The sequence below is a fragment of the Dendrobates tinctorius genome, unplaced genomic scaffold (genome assembly GCF_039654945.1).
Source record: "Dendrobates tinctorius isolate UK_male_01 unplaced genomic scaffold, ASM3965494v1 ptg000265l, whole genome shotgun sequence".
NCBI classification, from domain to species: domain Eukaryota; kingdom Metazoa; phylum Chordata; class Amphibia; order Anura; family Dendrobatidae; genus Dendrobates; species Dendrobates tinctorius.
This window is the reverse complement of record NW_027361932.1, coordinates 16,230,260-16,239,765: the sequence shown is the minus strand read 5'-3', so window position 1 is coordinate 16,239,765 and position 9,506 is coordinate 16,230,260. Positions and strand designations below refer to the sequence as shown.

Below are 9,506 nucleotides of genomic sequence, written 5' to 3'. Positions count from 1 at the left end.
ATTTTGATATGGAACAGGTTTCTTAATCTTCTTTTACACAAAGACCAGTTGCACTGCTTTAATCCTGTATTTAAAGGGAACCTGTCACCCTGAATATGCAGTCCAATTTGCAGGTGCCTGGCTATAGAGCGGTAGGAGCTGAGCAGATTGATATACAGTTTGGTGGTAAAAGATTCCGTATAGGGCCATGTTCATACATTCAGTATTTTGTCAGTTTTTACCTCCGTATTTATAGGCCAAAACAAGGAGTGGAACAACCAGAGGAAAAGTATAATAGAAACCCGTCACTACTTCTGCATTTATCACCCATTCTTGGTTTTGGCCAAATACTGCTGTAAAATATTGATAGCATGAACATGACCTAACCCATGCTTTACTCATTTAAACCTCTGCTCTATTGGGAATTTTCGATCCAGTGGATGGTTCCATCAGTGATTGACTACTTTCTCTGTATGCAAAGAAAGCTCTCAGTCACTGATAGGACCACCCAGTGGACCAAAAATCCCAGAAAGAGCACAAGTTTAAATGATTAAAAGAGAGGTTACCGTATATTGATCTTTGCTCACAAAATCATATACACACGTTGTCAAAATTTTTGGTACCCATCGTTTAATGACAGAAAAACCCATAATGGTCACAGAAATAACTGGAATCTAAAAAAAGTAATAATAAATCAAAAATCTATGAAAAGGAACAAATGAAAGTCAGACATTGCTTTTCAAGTGCCTCAACTGGGAATGATAAGAAAGTCCAGATTGCCAAATTTGGCCACAGTTAAATCAAGAACAAGAAGATATGGATCGGGATCATATAGGTAAGTATGCAAAAAATTATCAATACAAATTTACAAGAGTGAAAAATATATATTTTGTTTTATTGTATTAATAATTAAATTAATTAAAAAATCCAAGGGGCAAAAGTATTAAGGAGATTCCACAGGCTGATAAACAAAGGAGAAAAGAGAAACATATAGTGCATACAGTGAAGGGATAAAATCATAATCAACATAATCATATAAGATGTCTAAAAATGTGCATGTTCAAGAAACATGTGAACAAAATAAGGGATATTAATCCAGAATAAATTTAATGAATATGGTGCACACAGGAAAGGAGTCAGATCCTTAAATACATATTGAAGTACAGTGTCCCGTGGAATATCCAAAAAGTTCATTTTCAAGTGGCATCTGAATAAAAGTCAATGGCAGGTGAATATCCAAACAGGACAGATACTGATATCAAACAGGACAGATACTGATATCGGGTGTCCACAGGCAGAAGTTAGTATCCCAATCATATTCAAGACTTGGATCAGTGCTAACGAGCCAAAAGCAAATAGTGATAGGGTCACAAAAAGTGGAACCTGTGAAGAAATATAGAAGAAAAAGTTAGTGGAAAAAATTGAGTTATTTATTATTAAAGCCTGTAAAAAGAAGCTCCTCATTAAGGCCCCTGGGTGCTAAACTGCCCAGGTCATGAATCCACTTGGATTCACGCCTGAGGAGTTCGTCTGTGACATTTCCACCCCTAATAGAAGTCTGGACTATGTCAACAACCATGACCCCCAGTTGCCCACGTTCCATTATGAAAATCCCAAAAATGGGACGCTGCCGAGGTAATAGGCTTACTAAGTGCTTTGTCCTTCTTGGCACAAGCGATATTGGATGTGTGTTGCTGTGCCTTCTGGCGTACTTCTTGACTCATCTGTCCCACGTATCCTTTGGGCAACCACAAATGAGAAGATAGATAACATTTTTAGTTCGGCAGCTTGAGTAGTGCCATGTCTGAATGGGAACAGGATGAGATGGAATGGATACCATACTGTTGGAGACCACATGAGGACAAGTAGAGCAGTTGCCACAAGGATACGTGCCCACTTGTGACTTGTGAAAAGCATGTCTCTCAGATTCTTTGCTCTTTTAGCAATGAGTTTTGGGGAATCATTAATAAGGGGATCACTTTGGGCTCGCTGAGAAGGATATACCCCAGTTCTTTTGTAGCATATATCATTCCAATGATTATTGAAAGGAGTAATAATGTTGATCTTGGCTAATTGCTGACAAGGGCGAGGTCTTAAAAGATCCTTGCGATCTACCTGTGTAGAAGCCTGAAAGGCACGGGCTACTACTTCGTGTGGATAGTCTCTAGCTTTGAAATGAGATGTTAAGTCCCTTGCTTCCCTGCGGAAATCCCTTGGTCTGCTACAATGGCGCCGATGGGTTGTCATCACAGCTGGAGTCTGCTCGTGGCCGGCATTCATTGGGGCTTGCGATCGTGCTGAAGCACTGCTATGTATAGCACAAATGATTGAACAATCGCAGCTTCAAATTTCCTAAGCCAGTAAAAAGAAAAAAAAGTTTTAAAGTTTTTTTAATATATTAAAAAGGAAAAAAACACAAAAGTCCGAATCACCCTCCTTTTGCCCCATTCAAAATAAAACAATAAAAAATACAAGTATTTGTTATCCCGTTCAGAAATGTCCGATTTATAAAAACAAATTAAATTAATTAAATCAGTAAATGGTGTAATTAAAAAAAAAAAAAAAAATCGAAAAGAAATAATTATGTTTTTTTTGGCGGCTGCAACAATGCAATAAAAGGCAAGAATAGGAGATAAAAGCATTGTATCTACCTCAAAATGGTATAAATAAAAAAAAAGCAACACCTAGCCCCAGTTGCTATGGGTCTCGGAAAATGGTGACATAAGTAATTTTTTTTCTTACAAATTTTGGATTTTTTTTTCACTACTTACAATAAAAAAGAATCTATGCATGTTTAATAGCTATGTACTCGTACTAACTTGGGGAATTACAGTATATTGCCAGGTCTGTTTTCCCATTTCGTGAACAAATAAAAAACACAAGTGTGGAATTGCACTTTATTTACAATTTCACCGCATTTGGAATTTTTTTCCTGTTTTCCAGTATACTATATGATAAAATCAATGGTGTCATTCAAAAGTACAACTCATATCACAAAAAACAAACTTATATGGCTATATTGATGGGAAAATAAAATTATGAATCTGGGAAGAAGGGGAGGAAAAGATGAAATGGCAAAAACAGAAAATTGCAAGGTGGTAAAGGGGTTAAAACTATTCCACACTGCCTTCTTGACAGCCTGAAGTACGTCATCGAACTGAATGTTCTTTTAAGGCTGAGTTCACTCGTTGCAGGTTTTTCGCGTTTCCGCGGCGGTTTTAACCGCGCGATTTTGCCGCGAAAACGCGAAAAATAAGCATCCCATGCATTCCTATGGGATTCCGCAATGCTGTGCTAATGCTGCGGTTTTTACCGCGGCGGAATCGCTTCGCGGTAAAAAGCGCAGCATGCTTATTAATTTCGCGGAATCGCGGCGATCCCGCAACCATAGGAATGCATTGTTCTGCTTACTTTCCGCATGTGGCTGTGCACACCATGCGAATAGTGAGCAGAACATTTGCGGATGGTACCCACGGCCCGGAGGAGAGGAGACTGTCCTCCGGGCTTTTGGTACCATATCCCTGTAAAAAATAGAATTTAAAATAAAAAATATTGTTATTCTCACCTTCCGACATCCTGTGCAGCCTTCCCGCCTCTCTCCACGCTCCCGTTCCCAGTCAGCCTTTGCAAGCAATGACGTCCGTTCATAGGCGGCCTCAATAGTAAAAAGTTGGTCACACTCTTCTAACACTATGTTTGACGAGTGTGACCAACCTGTCAATCAGTTCTCCAAGCGATGCTCTAGATCGCTTGGAAAACACTAGCAATTCTGCAAGCTAATTACGCTTGCAAAATGCTAGTTTTTCCACGGGAAAATCGCAGGAATTTAAAATGCAATTTTCCCGCGGAATGGAATTCCGGAATTCTCGCGGTAATTTCTGCGAGAGTTCCGGTACGTGTGAACCCAGCCTAAAGCTCCCTAAACTGTGGGCCAACTTAGATACCCTCTTTCAATTTTGCATGACTTAAAGTGCACCTGTCACATGTTTTGGCCGCTATAGGATGCGGCCAACGCCTTTCAGGGCTTATTTACAGCATTCTATAATGCTGTTGATTAGCCTCCAATTCGACCTGCAAGATAAGAAAAATAAGTTTTATCATATTCACCGGGGGGGGACGGTCCAGTCCGATGGGTGTTGTAGGTCCGGGTCCGGTGCCTCCCATCTTCTTGCGATGCCGCTCTCCTGCTTGCTTCCTTGCTCCCGGCATTGCGCTCCTGCGCAGGCGTACTTCTCTGCCCTGTTGAGAGCAGAGGAAACTACTGCAGTGCGCAGGCATCGGGAAAGGTCAGAGAGGCCCAGCGCCTGCTCACTGCAGTACATTAGTCTGCCCTGAATAGGGCAGAGTAGTACAACTGTGCAGACGAGCGATGCTGGGAGTGAGGAAGCGAGCAGGAGGGCGACGTCACAAGAATATGGGAGGCACCGAACCCGGACCTGGGACACCCATCGGACCAGACCGCAGCGGACGCCCCCCCCCGGGTGAGTATAATAAAACTTATTATACTTATCTTGCAGGTCGAATCAGGGGCTTATCTACAGCATTATAGCGACATCTTATAGTGGCCATAACAGGAGACAGGTTCGCTTTAAAGAAATTTTTATGTCAAATACTTTCTTATTGCTCTTTACAAAGATTTTCATAAGTCCTAGATTAATGTTTAGTGGAGGGAGAAAAATTTTCTTAGAATCAATTAATTGTTCATTTTGTACATTTATTGTATTAGGCTGAAGTGTTTCTCTTCCCCGTGAATTGCCCACCTAATAAACCTAATAATACAACCTAATATGAAAACATGCATTCGCTTTCATACATTTACTACATTACAATTCTCAACGGTCGACACTTGTAAAATAAAAACTAGAGCTAATTTTCAGTTTCATCTGTCATATTTTCATTTTAAGCACCATCAAGTCTGTACGAATTAGCTACTTTTGTTCAATTTACAATTTTGTGGTTAAACAGTGTTATTATTAGGACCTCAGTGTCATCCCGAATTTCTAGAATTGATGACAATATATTTCCTAGCTGGTTTTGCTTACTGGGAGGAGCTGTGGGCTACGAGTATATATGGTAGGGGAGTGCTGGTGAAGAGATACAAGAAATCTCCACATGTGGCTGTCTCATCTCTGGCTGTCTCACCATGATCAGTGCACTCACCCTTTGTCTCCTGACTGCACTTATCACAGGTACAGTAATAGTGAATTATATATATGGACATGATAGATTATGTATGAAACCTTGTCTCACAGTCCTGACTGTTTTGTCTTCTGCAGTGTCCCAAGCTCAGCATTCAGTGACTCTGGAACCGTCTGTGATTACGGCATCTCCTGGGCTAAATGTCAGACTGTCCTGTACCCTAGGAGGGGGTCTCACTGTCAACAGCAATTGGGTGGTGTTTATACAACAAAAAATTGGGAACAAACCCTCATTCATTCTTAGTTATTCAAATCCATCCAACAACAGAAGAGGAGACGGGGTCCCAGCACGATTTGTGGGATCCGCCTCTGGTAACATTGGATATCTAGACATTAATGGGGTGCATCCAGAGGATGATGCTGTATATTACTGTGCTACATGGACAGGCAGCCAGTATCACAGTGATGGTAGAGAATAAGGAAGGAACATAAATACTGACAGCTGTATGCAGAGAGAATGGCCCCCGCTACATACAAGGCATCATTACTAGGAGCTCATCACCATCATATAAGATATAGACAATAGAAAGCACACCATTTTGCTGTCTTGGTTGATAAAACTTCTCTAGGGATGAGCAAACCCGAACTGTAAAATTCAGGGTTCGTACCGGACACCTAGTGTCCTGTACCAAACACTGAACACTAACTTTTTACTGGAAATCAGCTTCACTGTTTGGGTTTGGATGCTAAATAAAGTTTGGTAAAAGGCTGCAGCGCCGTCTATCAACAATCTTTTAGATTGTGGACACTTCCGGAGCCATCACAGCCATATCAAGTATTGGCATGGCTGTGATTGGCTGGCGCACCACGTGACCCAGCGAGTATAATTGCTAGATCAAGAGTTCCACCGTCATTCTGCTCTGCTTAACATAGGGACTAGTGATGAGCAAGCACTAAAATGCTCTAGTACTCATTACTCAAGTCAAGCAAATTGTAATACTCTGGTGCTCAAGCCAAGAAATGAGTATAATGGAAGTCAATGGGAAAAGCGAGAATTTCTCTGGCGGCCCCACTGAAGTCTGGAAGGGTTCTAATAATTGCTGAAAATGATGTAATCAGCACTGAAATGGCATGGGAACAGCATGGGGAAGACCCCTGGAAGCATCTCTGAATCCCAGATCAATGCTGAGAACAATGTTGTCAAAGTATTACGCCACTTTTATCCTCTGGCAATAAAACAAACAAAATCGCACTTAACATTTTTTCAGTCAAATCCAATTTAAAAAACATTACTTCCAGGATAATGAATTGTATATAAGGCAAAATAATTAAGAGAAAAAAATGGTCCTCCACACCTTGGACTTAGTTCACACATCTTTGCAGGTTTGAATTGCTTTCAGGCTATGTGCACACGTCTGGAATTCCCGTGGAAATTTCCGTGGGAATTCGGCAACTCCCTGCCGCGGGAAATATGCTAGAATTCTGCATGCGTAATTCCTGCAAATTTCCTGTGATAAACTAGCGTTTTGCAAGCGTAATTAGCTTGCAGAATGCTAGTGTTTTCCAAATGATCTGTAGCATCGTTTGGAAAACTGATTGACAGGTTGGTCACACTCGTCAAGCATAGTGTTTGACTAACATCAAGTAAAAAAGGGAAGAAGCCAGCACTGCTTGTGGTTGACCGCCACTGTTGCCGTGCGCGCTGGGTTATGTTCGCCATTTTTTCTGTGTTCACTGTGATTGATCTAGGCTGCTGTGCACACACAGCAGCCCTGCCCTGCCCCAAGCTCTATTTAATTGTGCACCTGTGTCTGAACCTGCATCACCCTTCATCTGTGTTTGCTGGTCAGGCAAGTGTGGAGGTTAAACTTGAGATGTCTATATCCAGACCTGGTTGGCCTTTATCTGCGCTTGCTTTTTCTGGCTCAATGGGAGTGATTCAGAAATGCTTCAGGTACAGATTGCATTCAATATGGTCTTGCTTTTAATACATTTAGGGAGCCGCAATGGCACAGCGAATGTTAAAAACGTAGAGTAGGACTGCCCCACATGAGATTGCCTTGGCGGGGCGGGGTGGCTCAAATGATCAATTTTTTGCCAAATATCTCATTTTGAATACAGTTAGATATTAATATGTGCATATGCACTTTATGTATTGCGTTCTGACCACAAGCAGCGCTGGCTTCTCTCCTTTTTTTACTGTATGTTGGTTTGTGGTTGACCGCCACTGTTGCCGTGCGCGCTGGGTTATGTTCGCCATTTTTTCTGTGTTCACTGTGATTGATCTAGGCTGCTGTGCACACACAGTAGCCCTGCCCTGCCCCAGGCTCTATTTAATTGTGCACCTGTGTCTGAACCTGCATCACCCTTCATCTGTGTTTGCTGGTCAGGCAAGTGTGGAGGTTAAACTTAAGATGTCTATATCCAGACCTGGTTGGCCTTTATCTGCGCTTGCTTTTTCTGGCTCCATGGGAGTGATTCAGAAATGCTTCAGGTACAGATTGCATTCAATATGGTCTTGCTTTTAATACATTTAGGGAGCCGCAATGGCACAGTGAATATAAAAAACGGAGGGTAGGACTGCCCCACATGAGATTGCCTTTGCGCGACGGGGTGGCTCAAATGATCATTTTTTTGCCAAATATCTCATTTTGAGTACAGTTAGATATTAATATGTGCATATGCACTTTATGTATTGTGTTCTTACCACAAGCAGCGCTGGCTTCTCTCTTTTTTAGCTATAGTGTTTGACTAGTGTGACCAACTTTTTACTATTGAGGCTGCTTATGCAGCATCAGGAGTAAAAAAAAATATAAAGTTTAAAATAATTTTAAAAAAATAAATAAAAAATTGTGATATTCTCATCTTCTGGCGTCTCACGCAGCGTTCCCGATCCTCGCGATGCACCCGGCAAGTCCCGTTCCCAGAGATGCCTTGTGACAATGACCTTTGATGACAGACTGCTACGTCAACAAAGGTCATTGTAGCTGGGAATGGGACGCCGGAAGGTGAGACTAACATGATTTTTTTTTATTTTAATTTTATTTTTTACAGGGATATGGTACCCAGAGCATGGAGGAGAATCTCCTCTCCTCCAGACCCTGGGTACCATCCGCACATTTTCCGCTTACTTTGCGCATGGTGGGCATAGCCACATGCGGAAAGTAAGTGGAACAATGTATTCCTATGTGTGCGGAATTCCCGCGATTCCGAACAAAGAATGAGCATGCTGCGTATTTTTCCACGATGCGATTTTGCCGTGGAAAAATACGCAGCATTAGCACAGCTTGTTCAGAATGCCATTGAATACAATGGCTTGCTTATTTCATGCGTTTTCGCAGCGTTTACACTGTGTTTTTGCGGCAAAAAAAGCCGCAAAAACGCATAAAATATGCGGGAATTCCGGACGTGTGCACATAACCTCAATTGTAAAAAAAATTCCAAAGGAAATGTAATTTTATCATTTTAATACCTTAGCTGGCCATGTGGTGTGATCAGACACATTGCAAGTCATTTTTTAGGGCCATCAGCAGTCCATCACTATTTGTAGAGGGCCATCAGGAGACCCTTTCTATTGTTATAGGGCCAGCAGGTGTCTTGTGGACAGATGAGACCAAGATAGAGTTTTCTAGTAAAGCACATAATTCTACTGTTTAGTGTAAATGGAATGAGGCCTACAAATAAAAGAATACCGTAGTTACAGTCAAATATGGTGGAGTTTCAAAGATATTTTGGGGTTGTTTTGCTGCTTGTGGCCCTGGGTGCCTTGAAATGTGAAGATTCCCCAAGAATTTTGGGTTGTAAGGTGGTGCCTGGGGTCAGAAATTTGGGTTTGCATCATAGTAGGTCATGGGTCTTCCAGCAGGACAATGACCCAAACATACTTCAAGAACCACCCAGAAATAGATGGAATCAAAGCACTGGAGAGTTCAAAAGTTGTAATTCCAGATCAAGTAGCGTAAAGTCTACCACTACTACCTCTTACATACAGGTGCTACAGAGAAACTGTGAATGGACACATTAAATCATTTAATTTTGCTTACTTTGATGAATTTCTGAGTACAGAACACAGTAAAAAGCATGAACCGGTCAATAAGTGCATGGAAAAAACCAACAGCAAGGTTTGTAATATATTAGGCAATAATCCCTGACTAGATACTTGTCATATGCTATTCCTACTGCCACACATCACCTTTGATGAATTGCAGATAAGAGTGGTATTATTGTAAAATATAGAAGGGATTTGCATTGGCTCTAAAAAAAAATTTTTCACTTGTATGTCGCAGCAAGAAACTCTGGAGTAATGCAAGTAACACTGCCAGCTTTTATGAATTTCTGAGTACAGATGAATGTAAAAAAACATGAATCTGTCAATGAGGGCATGGAAAA

General features: G+C 41.3%; 1 long non-coding RNA gene across 3 annotated transcripts in view; it reads right to left on the bottom strand.

Moving 5' to 3' along the window:
- Positions 1–599: 599 nt before the first annotated feature.
- LOC141069522 (uncharacterized) overlaps positions 600–9,506 on the bottom strand; it is a 209,683-nt gene continuing 200,776 nt past the window's right edge. For 2 of the 3 annotated variants that reach the window (XR_012226584.1, XR_012226582.1), the window contains 2 exons: positions 1,628–2,331; positions 600–1,362 (listed from right to left, as the gene is read on the bottom strand). This is a non-coding gene — a long non-coding RNA (uncharacterized lncRNA). The remainder of the gene's footprint in view (positions 1,363–1,627; positions 2,332–9,506) is intronic. The other variant, XR_012226583.1, reaches the window with a different exon arrangement.